This window comes from Macaca mulatta, chromosome 3 (genome assembly GCF_049350105.2).
Source record: "Macaca mulatta isolate MMU2019108-1 chromosome 3, T2T-MMU8v2.0, whole genome shotgun sequence".
Lineage (NCBI taxonomy): Eukaryota > Metazoa > Chordata > Mammalia > Primates > Cercopithecidae > Macaca > Macaca mulatta.
In genome coordinates this window covers 63,619,439-63,643,041 of record NC_133408.1, presented here as the reverse complement: position 1 = coordinate 63,643,041, position 23,603 = coordinate 63,619,439, and positions in this window count along the sequence as shown.

The window sequence follows — 23,603 nt, the reverse complement described above, 5'->3', positions numbered from 1 at the left end:
AACTGTCTTAGCGAAAGGCTTCTTGAGGTGAAACCTGTAACTCAGTGAGATGATTTCACAGAACACAAAGAAGTTTCTCAGAAAGCTTCTTTCTCTTTGTTATCGGATGATATTTCCTTTGGCCCTATAGTCTACAAAGGGATCCGAAATATCTGTTCTCAGATTCCACAGAAATAAGGCTCGCAAAGAGATACACCAAATCCAGATGTAACTCCAAGAGATGAATTAAAAGAACACTGAGCAGTTTCTCAGAAAGCTTCTTTCCAGATTTCATCTGAGGATATTTCCTTTTTCACCATAGCCCTCTATGGGCTTCCAAATATCACTTTGCCAATTCCACAAGAACTGTCTTAGCGAAAGGCTTCTTGAGGGGAAAGGTGTAACTCTGTGAGATGATTTCACAGAACACAAAGAAGTTTCTCAGAAAGCTTCTTTCTCTTTGTTATCGGAGGATATTTCCTTTGGCCCTATAGTGTTCAAAGGGATCCGAAATATCTGTTCTCAGATTCCACAGAAATAAGGCTAGCAAAGAGACCCACGAAATACAGATGTAACTCTGTGAGATTAATTAACAGAACACTAACTAGTTTCTCAGAAAGCTTCTTTCCAGATTTCATCTGAGGATATTTCCTTTTTCACCATAGCCCTCTATGGGCTTCCAAATATCACTTTGCCAATTCCACAAGAACTGACTTAGCGAAAGGCTTCTTGAGGGGAAAGTTGTAACTCTGTGAGATGATTTCACAGAACACAAAGGAGTTTCACAGAAAGCTTCTTTCTCTTTGTTATCGGAGGATATTTCCTTTGGCCCTACAGTGTTCAACGCCATCTGAAATATCTGTTCTCAGATTCCACAGAAATAAGGCTAGGAAAGAGATCCAAGAAATACAGATGCAACTCTGTGAGATGAATTAACAGAACACTAAGCAGTTTCTCAGAAAGCTTCTTTCGAAATTTCAACTGAGGATATTTCCTTTTTCACCATAGCCCTCTATGGGCTTTCAAATATCACTTTGCCAATTCCAGAAGAACTGTCTTAGCGAAAGGCTTCTTGAGGGGAATGTTGTAACTCTGTGAGATGATTTCACAGAACACAAAGAAGATTCTCAGAAAGCTTCTTTCTCTTTGTTATCGGAGGATATTTCCTTTGGCCCTATAGTGTTCAAAGGGATCGGAAATATCTGTTCTCAGATTCCACAGAAATAAGGCTAGCAAAGAGATCCACGAAATACAGATGTAACTCTGTGAGATGAATTAAAAGAACACAGAGCAGTTTCTCAGAAAGCTTCTTTCCTGATTTCATCTGAGGATATTTCTTTTTTCACCCTAGCCCTCTATGGGCTTCCAAATATCACTCTTCCAATTCCACAAGAACTGTCTTAGCGAAAGGCTTCTTGAGGGGAAAGCTGTAACTCTGTGAGATGATTTCACAGAACACAAAGAAGTTTCTCAGAAAGCTTCTTTCTCTTTGTTATCGGAGGATATATCCTTTGGCCCTATAGTGTTCAAAGGGATCCGAAATATCTCTTCTCAGATTCCACAGAAATAAGGCTAGCAAAGAGATCCACGAAATACAGATATAACTCTGTGAGATGAATTAACAGAACACTGAGCAGTTTCTCAGAAAGCTTCTTTCCAGATTTCTTCTGAGGATATTTCCTTTTTCACCATAGCCCTCTATGGGCTTGCAAATATCACTTTGCAAATTCCACAAGAACTGTGTTAGCGAAAGGCTTCTTGAGGGGAAAGCTGTAACTGTGTGAGATGATTTCACAGAACACAAAGGAGTTTCACTGAAAGCTTCTTTCTCTTTCTTATCAGAGGATATTTCCTTTGGCCCTATAGTCTTCAAAGGGATCCGAAATATCTGTTCTCAGATTCCACAGAAATAAGGCTAGCAAAGAGATCCCCGAAATGCAGATGTAACTCTGTGAGATGAATTAAAAGAACACTGAGCAGTTTCTCAGAAAGCTTCTTTCCAGATTTCATCTGAGGATATTTCCTTTTTCACCATAGCCCTCTATGGGCTTCCAAATATCACTTTGCCAATTCCACAAGAACTGTCTTAGGGAAAGGCTTCTTGAGGGGAAAGCTGTAACTCTGTGACATGATTTCACAGAACACAAAGAAGTTTCTCAGAAAGCTTCTTTCTCTTTGTTATCAGAGGATATTTCCTTTGGCCCTATAGTCTTCAAAGCGATCCGAAATATCTGTTCTCAGATTCCACAGAAATAAGGCTCGCAAAGAGATACACAAAATCCAGATGTAACTCCAAGAGATGAATTAAAAGAACACTGAGCAGTTTCTCAGAAAGCTTCTTTCCAGATTTCATCTGAGGATATTTCCTTTTTCACCATAGCCCTCTTTGGGCTTCCAAACATCACTTTATCAATTCCACAAGAACTGTCTTAGCGAAAGGCTTCTTGAGGGGAAAGCTGTAACTCTGTGAGATTATTTCACAGAACACAAAGGAGTTTCACTGAAAGCTTCTTTCTCTTTGTTATCAGAGGATATTTCCTTTGGCCCTATTGTCTTCAAAGCGATCCGAAATATCTATTCTCACATTCCACAGAAATAAGGCTAGCAAAGAGATCCACGAAATAGAGATGTAACTCTGTGAGATGAATTAACAGAACACTAAGCAGTTTCTCAGAAAATTTCTTTCTCTTTGTTATCGGACGATATTTCCTTTTTCACCAGAGCCCTCTATGGGCTTCCAAATATCACCTTGCCAATTCCACAAGAACTGTCTTAGCGAAAGGCTTCTTGAGGGGAAAGCTATAACTCTGTGAGATGATTTCACAGAACACAAAGAAGTTTCTCAGAAATCTTCTTTCTCTTTATTATCGGAGGATATTTCCTTTGGACCGATAGTCTTCAAAGCGATCCGAAATATCTGTTCTCAGATTCCACAGAAATAAGGCTAGCAAAGAGATCCACGAAATACAGATGTAACTCTGTGAGATTAATTAACAGAACACTAAGCAGTTTCTCAGAAAGCTTCTTTCCAGATTCCATCTGAGGATATTTCCTTTTTCACCATAGCCCTCTCTGGGCTTCCAAATATTACTTTGCCAATTCCACAAGAACTGTCTTAGCGAAAGGCTTCTTGAGGGGAAAGCTGTAAGTCTGTGAGATGATTTCACAGTACACAAAGCAGTTTCACGGAAAGCTTCTTTCTCTTTGTTATCAGAGGATATTTCCTTTGGCCCTATAGTGTTCAAAGGGATCCGAAATATCTTTTCACAGATTCCACAGAATTAAGGCTAGGAAGGAGACCCACGAAATACAGATGTAACTCTGTGAGATGAATTAAAAGAACACTGAGCAGTTTCTCAGAAAGCCTCTTTACAGATTTCATCTGAGGATATTTCCTTTTTCACCATAGCCCGCTACGGGCTTCCAAATATCACTTTGCCAATTCTACAAGAACTGTCATAGCGAAAGGCTTCTTGAAGGGAAAGCTGTAACTCTGTGAGATGATTTCACAGAACACAAAGAAGTTTCTCAGAAAGCTTCTTTCTCTTTGTTATCAAAGGATATTCCCTTTGGCCCTATAGTCTTCAAAGGGATCCGAAATATCTGTTCTCAGATTCCACAGAAATAATGTTAGCAAAGAGATCCTCGAAATACAGATGTAACTCTGTGAGATGAATTAACAGAACACTAAGCAGTTTCTCAGAAAGCTTCTTTCCAGATTTCATCTGAGGATATTTCCTTTTTCAACATAGCCCTCTATGGGCTTCCAAATATCACTTTGCCAATTCCACAAGAACTGTCTTAGCGAAAGGCTTCTTGAGGGAAAAGCTGTAACTCTGTGAGATGATTTCATAGAACACAAAGAAGTTTCTCAGAAATCTTCTTTCTCTTTGTTATCGGAGGATATTTCCTTTGGCCCGATAGTCTTCAAAGGGATCCGAAATATCTGTTCTCAGATTCCACAGAAATAAGGCTAGCAAAGAGATCCAGGAAATACAGATGTAACTCTGTGACATGAATTAACAGAACACTAAGCAGTTTCTCAGAAAGCTTCTTTCCAGATTTCATCTGAGGATATTTCCTTTTTCACCATAGCCCTCTATGGGCTTCCAAATATCACTTTGCCAATTCCACAAGAACTGTCTTAGCGAAAGTCTTCTTGAGGGGAAAGCTGTAACTCTGTGAGATGATTTCACAGAACACAAAGAAGTTTCTCAGAAAGCTTCTTTGTCTTTGTTTCCGAGGATATTTCCTTTGGCCCTATATTCTTCAAAGCGATCCGAAATATCTGTTCTCAGATTCCACAGAAATAAGGCTAGCAAAGAGATCCACGAAATACAGATGTAAATCGGTGAGATGAATTAACAGAACACTAAGCAGTTTCTCAGAAAGCTTCTTTCCAGATTTCATCTGAGGATATTTCCTTTTTCACCATAGCCCTCTATGGGCTTCCAAATATCACTTTGCCTATTCCACAAGAACTGTCTTAGCGAAAGGCTTCTTGAGGGGAAAGCTGTAACTCTGTGAGATGATTTCACAGAACACAAAGGAGTTTCACAGAAAGCTTCTTTCTCTTTGTTATCAGAGGATATTTCTATTGTCCCTATAGTGTTCAAAGGGATCCGAAATATCTGTTATCCGATTCCACAGAAATAAGGCTAGGAAGGAGATCCACGAAATACAGATGGAACTCTGTGAGATGAATTAACAGAACACTATGCAGTTTCTCAGAAAGCTTCTTTCGAAATTTCAACTGAGGATATTTCCTTTTTCACCATAGCCCTCTTTGGGCTTGCAAATATCACTTTGCCAATTCCACAAGAACTGTCTTAGCGAAAGGCTTCTTGAGGGGAAAGCTGTAACTCTGTGAGGTGATTTCACAGAAAACAAAGAAGTTTCTCAGAAAGTTTCTTTCTCTTTGTTATCGGAGGATATTTCCTTTGGCCCTTTAGTCTTCAAAGGGATCCGAAATATCTGTTCTCAGATTCCACAGAGAAAAGGCTAGCAAAGAGATCCTCGAAATACAGATGTAACTCTGTGATACGAATTAACAGAACACTAAGCAGTTTCTCAGAAAGCTTCTTTCCAGATTTCATCTGAGGATATTTCCTTTTTCAACATAGCCCTCTCTGGGCTTCCAAATATCACTTTGCCAATTCCACAAGAACTGTCTTAGCGAAAGGCTTCTTGAGGGAAAAGCTATAACTCTGTGAGATGATTTCATAGAACACAAAGAAGTTTCTCAGAAAGCTTCTTTCTCTTTGTTATCGGAGGATATTTCCTTTGGCCCGATAGTCTTCAAAGGGATCCGAAATATCTGTTCTCAGATTCCACAGAAATAAGGCTAGCAAAGAGATGCACGAAATACAGATGTAATTCTGTGACATGAATTAACAGAACACTAAGCAGTTTCTCAGAAAGCTTCTTTCGAAATTTCAACTGAGGATATTTCCTTTTTCACCATAGCCCTCTATGGGCTTCCAAATATCACTTTGCCAATTCCACAAGAACTGGCTTAGCGAAAGGCTTCTTGAGGGGAAAGCTGTAACTCTGTGAGATGATTTCACAGAACACAAAGAAGTTTCTCAGAAAGCTTCTTTCTCTTTGTTATCCGAGGATATTTCCTTTGGCCCTATACTCTTCAAAGCGATCCGAAATATCTGTTCTCAGATTCCACAGAAATAAGGCTAGCAAAGAGATCCACGAAATATAGATGTAAATCTGTGAGATGAATTAACATAACATTAAGCAGTTTCTCAGAAAGCTTCTTTCCAGATTTCATCTGAGGATATTTCCTTTTTCACCATAGCCCTCTATGGGCTTCCAAATATCACTTTGCCAATTCCACAAGAACTGTCTTAGCGAAAGGCTTCTTGAGGGGAAAGCTGTAACTCTGTGAGATGATTTCACAGAACACAAAGGAGTTTCACAGAAAGCTTCTTTCTCTTTGTTATCGGTGGATATTTCCTTTGGCCCTATAGTGTTCAAAGCAATCCGAAATATCTGTTCTCGGATTCCACAGAAATAAGGCTAGCAAAGAGATCCACGAAATACAGATGTGACACTGTGAGATGAATTAACAGAACACTAAGCAGTTTCTCAGATAGCCTCTTTCCAGATTTCATCTGAGGATATTTCCTTTTTCACCATAGCCCTCTATGGGCTTCCAAATATCACTTTGCCAATTCCACAAGAACTGTCTTAGCGAAAGGCTTCTTGAGGGGAAAGCTGTAAGTCTGTGAGATGATTTCACAGAACACAAAGCAGTTTCACAGAAAGCTTTTTTCTCTTTGTTATCGGAGGATATTTCCTTTGTCCCTATAGTGTTCAAAGGGATCCGAAATATCTGTTATCCGATTAGACAGAAATAAGGCTAGGAAGGAGATCCACGAAATACAGATGTAACTCTGTGAGATGAATTAACAGAACACTAAGCAGTTTCTCAGAAAGCTTCTTTCGAAATTTCAACTGAGGATATTTCCTTTTTCACCATAGCCCTCTTTGGGCTTGCAAATATCACTTTGCCAATTCCACTAGAACTGTCTTAGCGAAAGGCTTCTTGAGGGGAAAGCTGTAACTCTGTGAGATGATTTCACAGAACACAAAGAAGTTTCTCAGAAAGCTTCTTTCTCTTTGTTATAGGAGGATATTTCCTTTGGCCATTTAGTCTTCAAAGGGATCCGAAATATCTGTTCTCAGATTCCACAGAAATAAGGCTAGCAAAGAGATCCACGAAATACAGATCTTACTCTGTGAGATGAATTAACAGAACACTAAGCAGTTTCTCAGAAAGCTTCTTTCCAGATTTCATCTGAGGATATTTCCTTTTTAACCAGAGCCCTCTATGGGCTTCCAAATATCACCTTGCAAATTCCACAAGAACTGTCTTAGCGAAAGGCTTCTTGAGGGGAAAGCTGTAACTCTGTGACATGATTTCACAGAACACAAAGAAGTTTCTCAGAAAGCTTCTTTCTCTTTGTTATCAGAGGATATTTCCTTTGCCCCTATAGTGTTCAAAGGGATCCGAAATATCTGTTCTCAGGTTCCACAGAAATAAGGCTCGCAAAGAGATACACGAAATCCAGATGTAACTCCAAGAGATGAATTAAAAGAACACTGAGCAGTTTCTCAGAAAGCTTCTTTCCAGATTTCATCTGAGGATATTTCCTTTTTCACCATAGCCCTCTTTGGGCTTCCAAATATCACTTTGCCAATTCCACAAGAACTGTCTTAGCGAAAGGCTTCTTGAGGGGAAAGCTGTAACTCTGTGAGATGATTTCACAGAACACAAAGGAGTTTCACCTAAAGCTTCTTTCTCTTTGTTATCGGAGGATATTTCCTTTGGCCCTATTGTCTTCAAAGCGACCCGAAATATCTGTTCTCACATTCCACAGAAATAAGGCTAGCAAAGAGATCCACGAAATACAGATGTAACTCTGTGAGATGAATTAACAGAACACTAAGCAGTTTCTCAGAAAATTTCTTTCTCTTTGTTATCGGACGATATTTCCTTTTTCACCAGAGCCCTCTATGGGCTTCCAAATATCACCTTGCCAATTCCACAAGAACTGTCTTAGCGAAAGGCTTCTTGAGGGGAAAGCTGTAACTCTGTGAGATGATTTCACAGAACACAAAGAAGTTTCTCAGAAATCTTCTTTCTCTTTATTATCGGAGGATATTTCCTTTGGACCGATAGTCTTCAAAGCGATCCGAAATATCTGTTCTCAGATTCCACAGAAATAAGGCTAGCAAAGAGATCCACGAAATACAGATGTAACTCTGTGAGATGAATTAACAGAACACTAAGCAGTTTCTCAGAAAGCTTCTTTCCAGATTCCATCTGAGGATATTTCCTTTTTCACCATAGCCCTCTATGGCCTTCCAAATATTACTTTGCCAACTCCAGAAGAACTGTCTTAGCGAAAGGCTTCTTGAGGGGAAAGCTGTAACTCTGTGAGATGATTTCACAGAACACAAAGAAGTTTCTCAGAAAGCTTCTTTCTCTTTGTTATCGGAGGATATTTCCTTTGGCCCTATAGTGTTCAAAGGCATCCGAAATATCTGTTCTCTGATTCCACAGAAATAAGGCTAGCAAAGAGATCCACGAAATACAGATGTAACTCTGGGAGATGAATTAAAAGAACACTGAGCAGTTTCTCAGAAAGCTTCTTTCCAGATTTAATCTGAGGATATTTCCTTTTTCACCATAGCCCTCTATGGGCTTCCAAATATCACTGTGCCTATTCCACAAGAACTGTCTTAGCGAAAGGCTTCCTGAGGGGAAAGCTGTAACTCTGTGAGATGATTTCACAGAACACAAAGAAGTTTCTCAGAAAGCTTATTTCTCTTTGTTATCGGAGGATATTCCCTTTGGCCCTATAGTCTTCAAAGGGATCCGAAATATCTGTTCTCAGATTCCACAGAAATAAGGTTAGCAAAGAGATCCTCGAAATACAGATGTAACTCTGTGAGATGAATTAACAGAACAGTAAGCAGTTTCTCAGAAAGCTTCTTTCCAGATTCCATCTGAGGATATTTCCTTTTTCACCAGAGCCCTCTCTGGGCTTCCAAATATCACTTTGCCAATTCCACAAGAACTGTCTTAGCGAAAGGCTTCTTGAGGGAAAAGCTGTAAGTCTGTGAGATGATTTCTCAGAACACAAAGCAGTTTCACAGAAAGCTTCTTTCTCTTTGTTATCGGAGGATATTTCCTTTGGCCCTATTGTGTTCAAAGGGATCCGAAATATCTGTTCTCAGATTCCACAGAAATAAGTCTAGGAAGGAGATCCACGAAATACAGATGTAACTCTGTGAGATGAATTAACAGAACACTAAGCAGTTTCTCAGAAAGCTTCTTTCGAAATTTCAACTGAGGATATTTCCTTTTTCACCATAGCCCTCTATGGGCTTCCAAATATCACTTTGCCAATTCCCCAAGAACTGTGTAAGCGAAAGGCTTCTTGAGGGGAAAGCTGTAACTCTGTGAGATGATTTCACAGAACACAAAGAAGTTTCTCAGAAATCTTCTTTCTCTTTGTTATCGGAGGATATTTCCTTTGGCCCTTTAGTCTTCAAAGGGATACAAAATATCTGTTCTCAGATTCCACAGAAATAAGGCTAGCAAAGAGATCCACGAAATACAGATGTAACTCTGTGAGATGAATTAACAGAACACTAAGCAGTTTCTCAGAAAGCTTCTTTCCAGATTTCATCTGAGTATATTTCCTTTTTAACCGTAGCCCTCTATGGGCTTCCAAATATCACTTTGCCAATTCCACAAGAACTGTCATAGCGAAAGGCTTCTTGAGGGGAAAGCTGTAACTCTGTGAGATGATTTCACAGAACACAAAGGAGTTTCACAGAAAGCTTCTTTCTCTTTATTATCGGAGGATATTTCCTTTGGCCCTATTGTGTTCAAAGGGATCGGAAATATCTGTTCTCAGATTCCACAGAAATAAGGCTAGCAAAGAGATCCACGAAATACAGATGTAACTCTGTGAGATGAATTAAAAGAACACTGAGCAGTTTCTCAGAAAGCTTCTTTCCAGATTTCATCTGAGGATATTTCCTTTTTCAACATAGCCCTCTATGGGCTTTCAAATATCACTTTGCCAATTCCACAAGAACTGTCATAGCGAAAGGCTTCTTGAAGGTAAAGCTGTAACTCTGTGAGATGATTTCACAGAACACAAAGAAGTTTCTCAGAAAGCTTCTTTCTCTTTGTTATCGGAGGATATTCCCTTTGGCCCTATAGTGTTCAAAGGGATCCGAAATATCTGTTCTCAGATTCCACAGAAATAAGGTTAGCAAAGAGATCCTCGAAATACAGATGTAACTCTGTGAGATGAATTAACAGAACACTAAGCAGTTTCTCAGGAAATTTATTTCCAGATTTCATCTGAGGACATTTCCTTTTTCACCATAGCCCTCTATGGGCTTCCAAATATCACTTTGCCAATTCCACAAGAACTGTCTTAGCGAAAGGCTTCTTGAGGGGAAAGCTGTAACTCTGTGAGATGATTTCAGAGAACACAAAGGAGTTTCACAGAAAGCTTCTTTCTCTTTGTTATCGTAGGATATTTCCTTTGGCCCGATAGTCTTCAAAGCGATCTGAAATATCTGTTCTCAGATTCCACAGAAATAAGGCTAGCAAAGAGATCCACGAAATACAGATGTAACTCTGTGAGATGAATTAAAAGAACACAGAGCAGTTTCTCAGAAAGCTTCTTTACAGATTTCATCTGAGGATATTTCTTTTTTCACCCTAGCCCTCTATGGGCTTCCAAATATCACTTTGCCAATTCCACAAGAACTGTCTTAGCGAAAGGCTTCTTTAGGGGAAAGCTGTAACTCTGTGAGATGATTTCACAGAACGAAAAGAAGTTTCTCAGAAAGCTTCCTTCTCTTTGTTATCGGAGGATATTTCCTTTGGCCCTATAGTCTTCAAAGCGATCCGAAATATCTGCTCTCAGATTCCACAGAAATAAGGCTAGCAAAGAGATCCACGAAATACAGATGTAACTCTGTGAGATGAATTAACAGAACACTAAGCAGTTTCTCAGAAAGCTTCTTTCCAGATTTCATCTGAGGATATTTCCTTTTTCACCATTGCCCTCTATGGGCTTCCAAATATCACTTTGCCAATTCCACAAGAACTGTCTTAGCGAAAGGCTTCTTGAGGGGAAAGCTGTAACTCTGTGTGATGATTTCACAGAACACAAAGAAGTTTCTCAGAAAGCTTCTTTCTCTTTGTTATCGGAGGATATTTCCTTTGGCCCTATAGTGTTCAAAGGCATCCGAAATATCTGTTCTCAGATTCCACAGAAATAAGGCTAGCAAAGAGATCCACGAAATACAGATGTAACTCTGTGAGATGAATTAAAAGAACACTGAGCAGTTTCTCAGAAAGCTTCTTTCCAGATTTCATCTGAGGATATTTCCTTTTTTACCATAGCCCTCTATGGGCTTCCAAATATCACTTTGCCTATTCCACAAGAACTGTCTTAGCGTTAGCCTTCCTGAGGGGAAAGCTGTAACTCTGTGAGATGATTTCACAGAACACAAAGAAGTTTCTCAGAAAGCTTATTTCTCTTTGTTATCCGAGGATATTTCTTTTGGCCCTATAGTCTTCAAAGCGATCCGAAATATCTGTTCTCAGATTCCACAGAAATAAGGCTAGCAAAGAGATCCTCGAAAAAAAGATGTAACTCAGTGAGATGAATTAACAGAACACTAAGCAGTTTCTCAGAAAGCTTCTTTCCAGATTTCATCTGAGGATATTTCCTTTTTCACCACAGCCCTTTTTGGGCTTCCATATATCACTTTGCAAATTCCACAAGAACTGTCATAGCGAAAGGCTTCTTGAAGAGAAAGCTGTAACTCTGTGAGATGATTTCACAGAACACAAAGAAGTTTCTCAGAAAGCTTCTTTCTCTTTGTTATCGGAGGATATTCCCTTTGGCCCTATAGTCTTCAAAGGGATCCGAAATATCTGTTCTCAGATTCCACAGAAATAAGGTTAGCAAAGAGATCCTCGAAATACAGATGTAACTCTGTGAGGTGAATTAACAGAATACTAAGCAGTTTCTCAGAAAGCTTCTTTCCAGATTTCATCTGAGGATATTTCCTTTTTCACCATAGCCCTCTATGGACTTCCAAATATCACTTTGCCAATTCCACAAGAACTGTCTTAGCGAAAGGCTTCTTGAGGGGAAAGCTGTAACTCTGTGAGATGATTTCACAGAACACAAAGAAGTTTCACAGAAAGCTTCTTTCTCTTTGTTATCGGGGGATATTTCCTTTCGCCCTATAGTGTTCAATGGGATCCGAAATATCAGTTCTCAGATTCCACAGAAATAAGGCTAGCAAAGAGATCCACGAAATACAGATGTAACACTGTGAGATGAATTAACAGAACATTAAGCAGTTTCTCAGAAAGCTTCTTTCGAAATTTCAACTGGGGATATTTCCTTTTTCATCATAGCCCTCTATGGGCTTTCAAATATCACTTTGCCAATTCCACAAGAACTGTCTTAGCAAAAGGCTTCTTGAGGGGAAAGCTGTAACTCTGTGAGATGATTTCATAGAACACAAAGAAGTTTCTCAGAAAGCTTCTTTCTCTTTGTTATCGGAGGATATTTCCTTTGGCTCGATAGTCTTCAAAGCGATCCGAAATATCTGTTCTCAGATTCCACAGAAATAAGGCTAGCAAAGAGATCCACGAAATACAGATGTAACTCTGTGAATAGAATTAATAGAACACTAAGCAGTTTCTCAGAAAGCTTCTTTCGAAATTTCAACTGAGGATATTTCCTTTTTCACCATAGCCCTCTATGGGCTTCCAAATATCACTTTGCCAATTCCACAAGAACTGTCTTAGCGAAAGGCTTCTTGAGGGGAAAGCTGTAACTCTGTTAGATGATTTCACAGAACACAAAAAAGTTTCTCAGAAATCTTCTTTCCCTTTATTATCGGAGGATATTTCCTTTGGACCGATAGTCTTCAAAGCGATCCCAAATATCTGTTCTCAGATTCCACAGAAATAAGGCTAGCAAAGAGATCCACGAAATACAGATGTAACTCTGTGAGATGAATTAACAGAACACTAAGCAGTTTCTCAGAAAATTTCTTTCTCTTTGTTATCGGAGGATATTTCCTTTTTCACCAGAGTCCTCTAATGGCTTCCAAATATCACCTTGCCTATTCCACAAGAACTGTCTTAGCGAAAGGCTTCCTGAGGGGAAAGCTGTAACTCTGTGAGATGATTTCACAGAACACAAAGAAGTTTCTCACAAATCTTCTTTCTCTTCATTATCGGAGGATATTTCCTTTGGACCGATAGTCTTCAAAGCGATCCGAAATATCTGTTCTCAGATTCCACAGAAATATAGCTAGCAAAGAGATCCACGAAATACAGATGTAACTCTGTGAGATGAATTAACAAAACACTAAGCAGTTTCTCAGAAAATTTCTTTCTCTTTGTTATCGGAGGATATTTCGTTTTTCACCAGAGCAATCTATGGGCTTCCAAATATCACCTTGCCAATTCCACAAGAACTGTCTTAGCGAAAGGCTTCTTGAGGGGAAAGCTGTAACTCTGTGAGATGATTTCTCAGAACACAAAGAAGTTTCTCAGAAAGCTTCTTTCTCTTTGTTATCAGAGGATATTTCCTTTGGCCCTATAGTCATCAAAGGGGTCCAAAATATCTGTTCTCAGATTCCACAGAAATAAGGCTCGCAAAGAGATACACGAAATCCAGATGTAACTCCAAGAGATGAATTAAAAGAACACTGAGCAGTTTCTCAGAAAGTTTCTTTCCAGATTTCATCTGAGGATATTTCCTTTTTCACCATAGCCCTCTATGGGCTTCCAAATATCACTTTGCCAATTCCACAAGAACTGTCTTAGCGAAAGGCTTCTTGGGGGGAAAGCTGTAACTCTGTGAGATGATTTCACAGAACACAAAGAAGTTTCTCAGAAAGCTTCTTTCTCTTTGTTATCGGAGGATATTTCCTTTGGCCCTATAGTGTTCAAAGGGATCCGAAATATCTCTTCTCAGATTCCACAGAAATAAGGCTAGCAAAGAGATCCACGAAATACAGATGTAACTCTGTGAGATGAATTAAAAGAACACTGAGCAGTTTCTCAGAAAGCTTCTTTCCATATTTCATCTGAGGATATTTCCTTTTTTACCATAGCCCTCTATGGGCTTCCAAATATCACTTTGCCAATTCCACAAGAACTGTCTTAGCGAAAGGCTTCTTGACGTGAAAGCTGTAACTTTGTGATATGATTTCACAGAATACCAAGAAGTCTCTCAGAAAGCTTCTTTCTCTTTGTTATCAGAGGATATTTCCTTTGGCCCTATAGTCTTCAAAGGGATCCGAAATATCTGATCTCAGATTCCACAGAAATAAGGCTCGCAAAGAGATCCACGAAATACAGATGAAACTCTGTGAGATGAATTAAAAGAACACTGAGTAGTTTCTCAGAAAGCTTCTTTCCAGATTTCATCTGAGGATATTTCCTTTTTCACCTTAGCCCTCTATGGGCTTCCAAATATCACTTTGCCAATTCCACGAGAACTGTCTTAGCGAAAGGCTTCTTGAGGGGAAAGCTGTAACTCTGTGAGATGATTTCACAGAACACAAAGAAGTTTCTCAGAAAGCTTCTTTCTCTTTGTTATCGGAGGATATTTCCTTTGGCTCTGTAGTCTTCAAAGGGATCTGAAATATCTCTTCTCAGATTCCACAGAAATAAGGCTAGCAAAGAGATCCACGAAATACAGATGTAACTCTGTGAGATGAATTAACAGAACACTAAGCAGTTTCTCAGAAAGCTTCTTTCCAGATTTCATCTGAGGATATTTCCTTTTTCACCAGAGCCCTCTATGGGTTTCCAAATATCACCTTGCCAATTCCAGAAGAACTGTCTTAGCGAAAGGCTTCTTGAGAGGAAAGCTGTAACTGTGTGAGATGATTTCACAGAACACAAAGAAGTTCCTCAGAAAGCTTCTTTCTCTTTGTTATCAGAGGATATTTCCTTTGGCCCTATAGTCTTCAAAGGGATACGAAATATCTGTTCTCAGATTATTCAGAAATAAGGTTCGCAAGGAGATACACGAAATCCAGATGTAACCCCAAGAGATGAATTAAAAGAACACTGAGCAGTTTCTCAGAAAGCTTCTTTCCAGATTTCATCTGAGGATATTTCCTTTTTCACCATAGCCCTCTTTGGGCTTCCAAATATCACTTTGCCAATTCCACAAGAACTGTCTTAGCGAAAGGCTTCTTGAGGGGAAAGCTGTAACTCTGTGAGATGATTTCACAGAACACAAAGAAGTTTCTCTGAAAGCTTCTTTCTCTTTGTTATCGGAGGATATATCCTTTGGCCCTATAGTGTTCAAAGGGATCCGAAATATCTCTTCTCAGATTCCACAGAAATAAGGCTAGCAAAGAGATCCACGAAATACAGATATAACTCTGTGAGATGAATTAACAGAACACTGAGCAGTTTCTCAGAAAGCTTCTTTCCAGATTTCATCTGAGGATATTTCCTTTTTCACCATAGCCCTCTTTGGGCTTCCAAACATCACTTTACCAATTCCACAAGAACTGTCTTAGCGAAAGGCTTCTTGAGGGGAAAGCTGTAACTCTGTGAGATTATTTCACAGAACACAAAGGAGTTTCACTGAAAGCTTCTTTCTCTTTGTTATCAGAGGATATTTCCTTTGGCCCTATTGTCTTCAAAGCGATCCGAAATATCTGTTCTCACATTCCACAGAAATAAGGCTAGCAAAGAGATCCACGAAATAGAGATGTAACTCTGTGAGATGAATTAACAGAACACTAAGCAGTTTCTCAGAAAATTTCTTTCTCTTTGTTATCGGACGATATTTCCTTTTTCACCAGAGCCCTCTATGGGCTTCCAAATATCACCTTGCCAATTCCACAAGAACTGTCTTAGCGAAAGGCTTCTTGAGGGGAAAGCTATAACTCTGTGAGATGATTTCACAGAACACAAAGAAGTTTCTCAGAAATCTTTCTCTTTATTATCGGAGGATATTTCCTTTGGACCGATAGTCTTCAAAGCGATCCGAAATATCTGTTCTCAGATTCCACAGAAATAAGGCTAGCAAAGAGATCCACGAAATACAGATGTAACTCTGTGAGATTAATTAACAGAACACTAAGCAGTTTCTCAGAAAGCTTCTTTCCAGATTCCATCTGAGGATATTTCCTTTTTCACCATAGCCCTCTCGGGGCTTCCAAATATTACTTTGCCAATTCCACAAGAACTGTCTTAGCGAAAGGCTTCTTGAGGGGAAAGCTGTAAGTCTGTGAGATGATTTCACAGAACACAAAGCAGTTTCACGGAAAGCTTCTTTCTCTTTGTTATCAGAGGATATTTCCTTTGGCCCTATAGTGTTCAATGGGATCCGAAATATCTTTTCACAGATTCCACAGAAATAAGGCTGGGAAGGAGACCCACGAAATACAGATGTAACTCTGTGAGATGAATTAAAATAACACTGAGCAGTTTCTCAGAAAGCCTCTTTCCAGATTTCATCTGAGGATATTTCCTTTTTCACCATAGCCCGCTATGGGCTTCCAAATATCACTTTGCCAATTCCACAAGAACTGTCATAGCGAAAGGCTTCTTGAAGGGAAAGCTGTAACTCTGTGAGATGATTTCACAGAACACAAAGAAGTTTCTCAGAAAGCTTCTTTCTCTTTGTTATCAAAGGATGTTCCCTTTGGCCCTATAGTCTTCAAAGCGATCCGAAATATCTGTTCTCAGATTCCACAGAAATAAGGTTAGCAAAGAGATCCTCGAAATACAGATGTAACTCTGTGAGATGAATTAACAGAACACTAAGCAGTTTCTCAGAAAGCTTCTTTCCAGATTTCATCTGAGGATATTTCCTTTTTCACCATAGCCCTCTATGGGCTTCCAAATATCACTTTGCCAATTCCACAAGAACTGTCTTAGCGAAAGGCTTCTTGAGGGAAAAGCTGTAACTCTGTGAGATGATTTCATAGAACACAAAGAAGTTTCTCAGAAATCTTCTTTCTCTTTGTTATCGGAGGATATTTCCTTTGGCCCGATAGTCTTCAAAGGGATCCGAAATATCTGTTCTCAGATTCCACAGAAATAAGGCTAGCAAAGAGATCCAGGAAATACAGATGTAACTCTGTGACATGAATTAACAGAACACTAAGCAGTTTCTCAGAAAGCTTCTTTCCAGATTTCATCTGAGGATATTTCCTTTTTCACCATAGCCCTCTATGGGCTTCCAAATATCACTTTGCCAATTCCACAAGAACTGTCTTAGCGAAAGGCTTCTTGAGGGGAAAGCTGTAACTCTGTGAGATGATTTCACAGAACACAAAGAAGTTTCTCAGAAAGCTTCTTTCTCTTTGTTATCCGAGGATATTTCCTTTGGCCCTATACTTTTCAAAGCGATCCGAAATATCTGTTCTCAGATTCCACAGAAATAAGGCTAGCAAAGAGATCCACGAAATACAGATGTAAATCTGTGAGATGAATTAACAGAACACTAAGCAGTTTCTCAGAAAGCTTCTTTCCAGATTTCATCTGAGGATATTTCCTTTTTCACCATAGCCCTCTATGGGCTTCCAAATATCACTTTGCCAATTCCACAAGAACTGTCTTAGCGAAAGGCTTCTTGAGGGGAAAGCTGTAACTCTGTGAGATGATTTCACAGAACACAAAGGAGTTTCACAGAAAGCTTCTTTCTCTTTGTTATCGGTGGATATTTCCTTTGGCCCTATAGTGTTCAAAGCAATCCGAAATATCTGTTCTCGGATTCCACAGAAATAAGGCTAGCAAAGAGATCCACGAAATACAGATGTGACACTGTGAGATGAATTAACAGAACACTAAGCAGTTTCTCAGATAGCCTCTTTCCAGATTTCATCTGAGGATATTTCCTTTTTCACCATAGCCCTCTATGGGCTTCCAAATATCACTTTGCCAATTCCACAAGAACTGTCTTAGCGAAAGGCTTCTTGAGGGGAAAGCTGTAACTCTGTGAGATGATTTCACAGAACACAAAGAAGGTTCTCAGAAAGCTTCTTTCTCTTTATTATCGGAGGATATTTCCTTTGGGCCCATAGTCTTAAAAGCGATCCAAAATATCTGTTCTCAGATTCCACAGAAATAAGGCTAGCAAAGAGATCCACGAAATACAGATGTAACTCTGTAAGATGAATTAACAGAACACTAAGTAGTTTCTCAGAAAGCTTCTTTCCAGATTCCATCTGAGGATATTTCCTTTTTCACCATAGCCCTCTCTGGGCTTCCAAATATCACTTTGCCAATTCCACAAGAACTGTCTTAGCGAAAGGCTTCTTGAGGGGAAAGCTGTAAGTCTGTGAGATGATTTCACAGAACACAAAGCAGTTTCACAGAAAGCTTCTTTCTCTTTGTTATCGGAGGATATTTCCTTTGTCCCTATAGTGTTCAAAGGGATCCGAAATATCTGTTATCCGATTAGACAGAAATAAGGCTAGGAAGGAGATCCACGAAATACAGATGTAACTCTGTGAGATGAATTAACAGAACACTAAGCAGTTTCTCAGAAAGCTTCTTTCGAAATTTCAACTGAGGATATTTCCTTTTTCACCATAGCCCTCTTTGGGCTTGCAAATATCACTTTGCCATTTCCACAAGAACTGTCTTAGCGAAAGGCTTCTTGAGGGGAAAGCTGTAACTCTGTGAGATGATTTCACAGAACACAAAGAAGTTTCTCAGAAAGCTTCTTTCTCTTTGTTATCGGAGGATATTTCCTTTGGCCATTTAGTCTTCAAAGGGATCCGAAATATCTGTTCTCAGATTCCACAGAAATAAGGCTAGCAAAGAGATCCACGAAATACAGATCTTACTCTGTGAGATGAATTAACAGAACACTAAGCAGTTTCTCAGAAAGCTTCTTTCCTGATTTCATCTGAGGATATTTCCTTTTTCACCAGAGCCCTCTATGGGCTTCCAAATATCACCTTGACAATTCCACAAGAACTGTCTTAGGGAAAGGCTTCTTGAGGGGAAAGCTGTAACTCCGTGACATGATTTCACAGAACACAAAGAAGTTTCTCAGAAAGCTTCTTTCTCTTTGTTATCAGAGGATATTTCCTTTGGCACTATAGTCTTCAAAGGGATCCGAAATATCTGTTCTCAGATTCCACAGAAATAAGGCTCGCAAAGAGATACACGAAATCCAGATGTAACTCCAAGAGATGAATTAAAAGAACACTGAGCGGTTTCTCAGAAAGCTTCTTTCCAGATTTCATCTGAGTATATTTCCTTTTTCACCATAGCCCTCTTTGGGCTTCCAAATATCACTTTGCCAATTCCACAAGAACTGTCTTAGCGAAAGGCTTCTTGAGGGGAAAGCTGTAACTCTGTGAGATTATATCACAGAACACAAAGGAGTTTCACTGAAGGCTTCTTTCTCTTTGTTATCAGAGGATATTTCCTTTGGCCGTATTGTCTTCAAAGCGATCCGAAATATCTGTTCTCACATTCCACAGAAATAAGGCTAGCAAAGAGATCCACGAAATAGAGATGTAACTCTGTGAGATGAATTAAAAGAACACTAAGCAGTTTCTCAGAAAATTTCTTTCTCTTTGTTATCGGACGATATTTCCTTTTTCACCAGAGCCCTCTATGGGCTTCCAAATATCACCTTGCCAATTCCACAAGAACTGTCTTAGCGAAAGGCTTCTTGAGGGGAAAGCTATAACTCTGTGAGATGATTTCACAGAACACAAAGAAGTTTCTCAGAAATCTTCTTTCTCTTTATTATCGGAGGATATTTCCTTTGGACCGATAGTCTTCAAAGCGATCCGAAATATCTGTTCTCAGATTCCACAGAAATAAGGCTAGCAAAGATCCAGGAAATACAGATGTAAATCTGTGAGATGAATGAACAGAACACTAAGCAGTTTCTCAGAAAGCTTCTTTCCAGATTTCATGTGAGGATATTTCCTTTTTCACCATAGCCCTCTATGGGCTTCCAAATATCACTTTGCCAATTCCACAAGAACTGTCTTAGCGAAAGGCTTCTTGAGGGGAAAGCTGTAACTCTGTGAGATGATTTCACAGAACACAAAGGAGTTTCTCAGAAAGCTTCTTTCTCTTTGTTATCGGAGGATATTTCCTTTGGCCCTATAGTGTTCAAAGCGATCCGAAATATCTGTTCTCGGATTCCACAGAAATAAGGCTAGCAAAGAGATCCACGAAATACAGATGTGACTCTGTGAGATGAATTAAAAGAACACTGAGCAGTTTCTCAGAAAGCTTCTTTCCAGATTTCATCTGAGGATATTTCCTTTTTCACCATAGCCCTCTATGGGCTTCCAAATATCACTTTGCAAATTCCACAAGAACTGTGTTAGCGAAAGGCTTCTTGAGGGAAAAGCAGTAAGTCTGTGAGATGATTTCACAGAACACAAAGCAGTTTCACAGAAAGCTTCTTTCTCTTTGTTATCGGAGGATATTTCCTTTGGCCCTATAGTCTTCAAAGCGATCCGAAATATCTGCTCTCAGATTCCACAGAAATAAGGCTAGCAAAGAGATCCACGAAATACAGAGGTAACTCTGTGAGATGAATTAACAGAACACTAAGCAGCTTCTCAGAAAGCTTCTTTCCAGATTCCATCTGAGGATATCTCCTTTTTCACCGTATCCCTCTCTGGGCTTCCAAATATTACTTTGCCAATTCCACAAGAACTGTCTTAGCGAAAGGCTTCTTGCGGGAAAAGCTGTAAGTCTGTGAGATGATTTCACAGAACACAAAGCAGTTTCACGGAAAGCTTCTTTCTCTTTGTTATCAGAGGATATTTCCTTTGGCCCTATAGTGTTCAAAGGGATAAGAAATATCTTTTCACAGATTCCACAGAAATAAGGCTAGGAAGGAGATCCACGAAATACAGATGTAACTCTGTGAGATGAATTAACAGAACACTAAGCAGTTTCTCAGAAAGCTTCCTTCGAAATTTCAACTGAGGATATTTCCTTTTTCACCATAGCCCTCTTTGGGCTTGCAAATATCACTTTGCCAATTCCACAAGAACTGTCTTAGCGTAAGGCTTCTTGAGGGGAAAGCTGTAACTCTGTGAGATGATTTCACAGAAAACAAAGAAGTTTCTCAGTAAGCTTCTTTCTCTTTGTTACCGGAGGATATTTCCTTTGGCCCTTTAGTCTTCAAAGGGATCCGAAATATCTGTTCTCAGATTCCACAGAGATAAGGCTAGCAAAGAGATCCTCGAAATACAGATGTAACTCTGTGAGATGAATTAACAGAACACTAAGCAGTTTCTCAGAAAGCTTCTTTCCAGATTTCATCTGAGGATATTTCCTTTTTCAACATAGCCCTCTCTGGGCTTCCAAATATCACTTTGCCAATTCCACAAGAACTGTCTTAGCGAAAGGCTTCTTGAGGGAAAAGCTGTAACTTTGTGAGATGATTTCATAGAACACAAAGAAGTTTCTCAGAAAGCTTCTTTCTCTTTGTTATCGGAGGATATTTCCTTTGGCCCGATAGTCTTCAAAGGGATCCGAAATATCTGTTCTCAGATTCCACAGAAATAAGGCTAGCAAAGAGATGCACAAAATACAGATGTAACTCTGTGACATGAATTAACAGAACACTAAGCAGTTTCTCAGAAAGCTTCTTTCGAAATTTCAAACTGAGGATATTTCCTTTTTCACCATAGCCCTCTATGGGCTTCCAAATATCACTTTGCCAATTCCACAAGAACTGTCTTAGCGAAAGGCTTCTTGAGGGGAAAGCTGTAACTCTGTGAGATGATTTCACAGAACACAAAGAAGTTTCTCAGAAAGCTTCTTTCTCTTTGTTATCCGAGGATATTTCCTTTGGCCCTATACTCTTCAAAGCGATCCGAAATATCTGTTCTCAGATTCCACAGAAATAAGGCTAGCAAAGAGATCCACGAAATACAGATGTAAATCTGTGAGATGAATTAACAGAACACTAAGCAGTTTCTCAGAAAGCTTCTTTCCAGATTTCATCTGAGGATATTTCCTTTTTCACCATAGCCCTCTATGGGCTTCCAAATATCACTTTGCCAATTCCACAAGAACTGTCTTAGCGAAAGGCTTCTTGAGGGGAAAGCTGTAACTCTGTGAGATGATTTCACAGAACACAAAGAAGGTTCTCAGAAAGCTTCTTTCTCTTTATTATCGGAGGATATTTCCTTTGGGCCGATAGTCTTCAAAGCGATCCAAAATATCTGTTCTCAGATTCCACAGAAATAAGGCTAGCAAAGAGATCCACGAAATACAGATGTAACTCTGTGAGATGAATTAACAGAACACTAAGCAGTTTCTCAGAAAGCTTCTTTCCAGATTCCATCTGAGGATATTTCCTTTTTCACCATAGCCCTCTCTGGGCTTCCAAATATCACTTTGCCAATTCCACAAGAACTGTCTTAGCGAAAGGCTTCTTGAGGGGAAAGCTGTAAGTCTGTGAGATGATTTCACAGAACACAAAGCAGTTTCACAGAAAGCTTCTTTCTCTTTGTTATCGGAGGATATTTCCTTTGTCCCTATAGTGTTCAAAGGGATCCGAAATATCTGTTATCCGATTCCACAGAAATAAGGCTAGGAAGGAGATCCACGAAATACAGATGTAACTCTGTGAGATGAATTAACAGAACACTAAGCAGTTTCTCAGAAAGCTTCTTTCGAAATTTCAACTGAGGATATTTCCTTTTTCACCATAGCCCTCTATGGGCTTCCAAATATCACTTTGCCAATTCCACAAGAACTGTCATAGCGAAAGGCTTCTTGAAGGGAAAGCTGTAACTCTGTGAGATGATTTCACAGAACACTAAGAAGTTTCTCAGAAAGCTTCTTTCTCTTTGTTATCAAAGGATATTCCCTTTGGCCCTATAGTCTTCAAACGGATCCGAAATATCTGTTCTCAGATTCCACAGAAATAAGGTTAGCAAAGAGATCCTCGAAATACAGATGTAACTCTATGAGATGAATTAACAGAACACTAAGCAGTTTCTCAGAAAGCTTCTTTCCAGATTTCATCTGAGGATATTTCCTTTTTCACCATAGCCCTCTATGGGCTTCCAAATATCACTTTGCCAATTCCACAAGAACTGTCTTAGCGAAAGGCTTCTTGAGGGAAAAGCTGTAACTCTGTGAGATGATTTCATAGAACACAAAGAAGTTTCTCAGAAAGCTTCTTTCTCTTTTTTATCGGAGGATATTTCCTTTGGCCCGATAGTCTTCAAAGGGATCCGAAATATCTGTTCTCAGATTCCACAGAAATAAGGCTAGCAAAGAGATCCACGAAATACAGATGTAACTCTGTGACATGAATTAACAGAACACTAAGCAGTTTCTCAGAAAGCTTCTTTCGAAATTTCAACTGAGGATATTTCCTTTTTCACCATAGCCCTCTATGGGCTTCCAAATATCACTTTGCCAATTCCACAAGAACTGTCTTAGCGAAAGGCTTCTTGAGGGGAAAGCTGTAACTCTGTGAGATGATTTCACAGAACACAAAGAAGATTCTCAGAAAGCATCTTTTTCTTTGTTATCCGAGGATATTTCCTTTGGCCCTATATTCTTCAAAGCGATCCGAAATATCTGTTCTCAGATTCCACAGAAATAAGGCTAGCAAAGAGATCCACGAAATACAGATGTAAATCTGTGAGATGAATGAACAGAACACTAAGCAGTTTCTCAGAAAGCTTCTTTCCAGATTTCATCTGAGGATATTTCCTTTTTCACCATAGCCCTCTATGGGCTTCCAAATATCACTTTGCCAATTCCACAAGAACTGTCTTAGCGAAAGGCTTCTTGAGGGGAAAGCTGTAACTCTGTGAGGTGATTTCACAGAACACAAAGAAGGTTCTCAGAAAGCTTCTCTCTCTTTATTATCGCAGGATATTTCCTTTGGGCCGATAGTCTTCAAAGCGATCCAAAATATCTGTTCTCAGATTCCACAGAAATAAGGCTAGCAAAGAGATCCACGAAATACAGATGTAACTCTGTGAGATGAATTAACAGAACACTAAGCAGTTTCTCAGAAAGCTTCTTTCCAGATTCCATCTGAGGATAT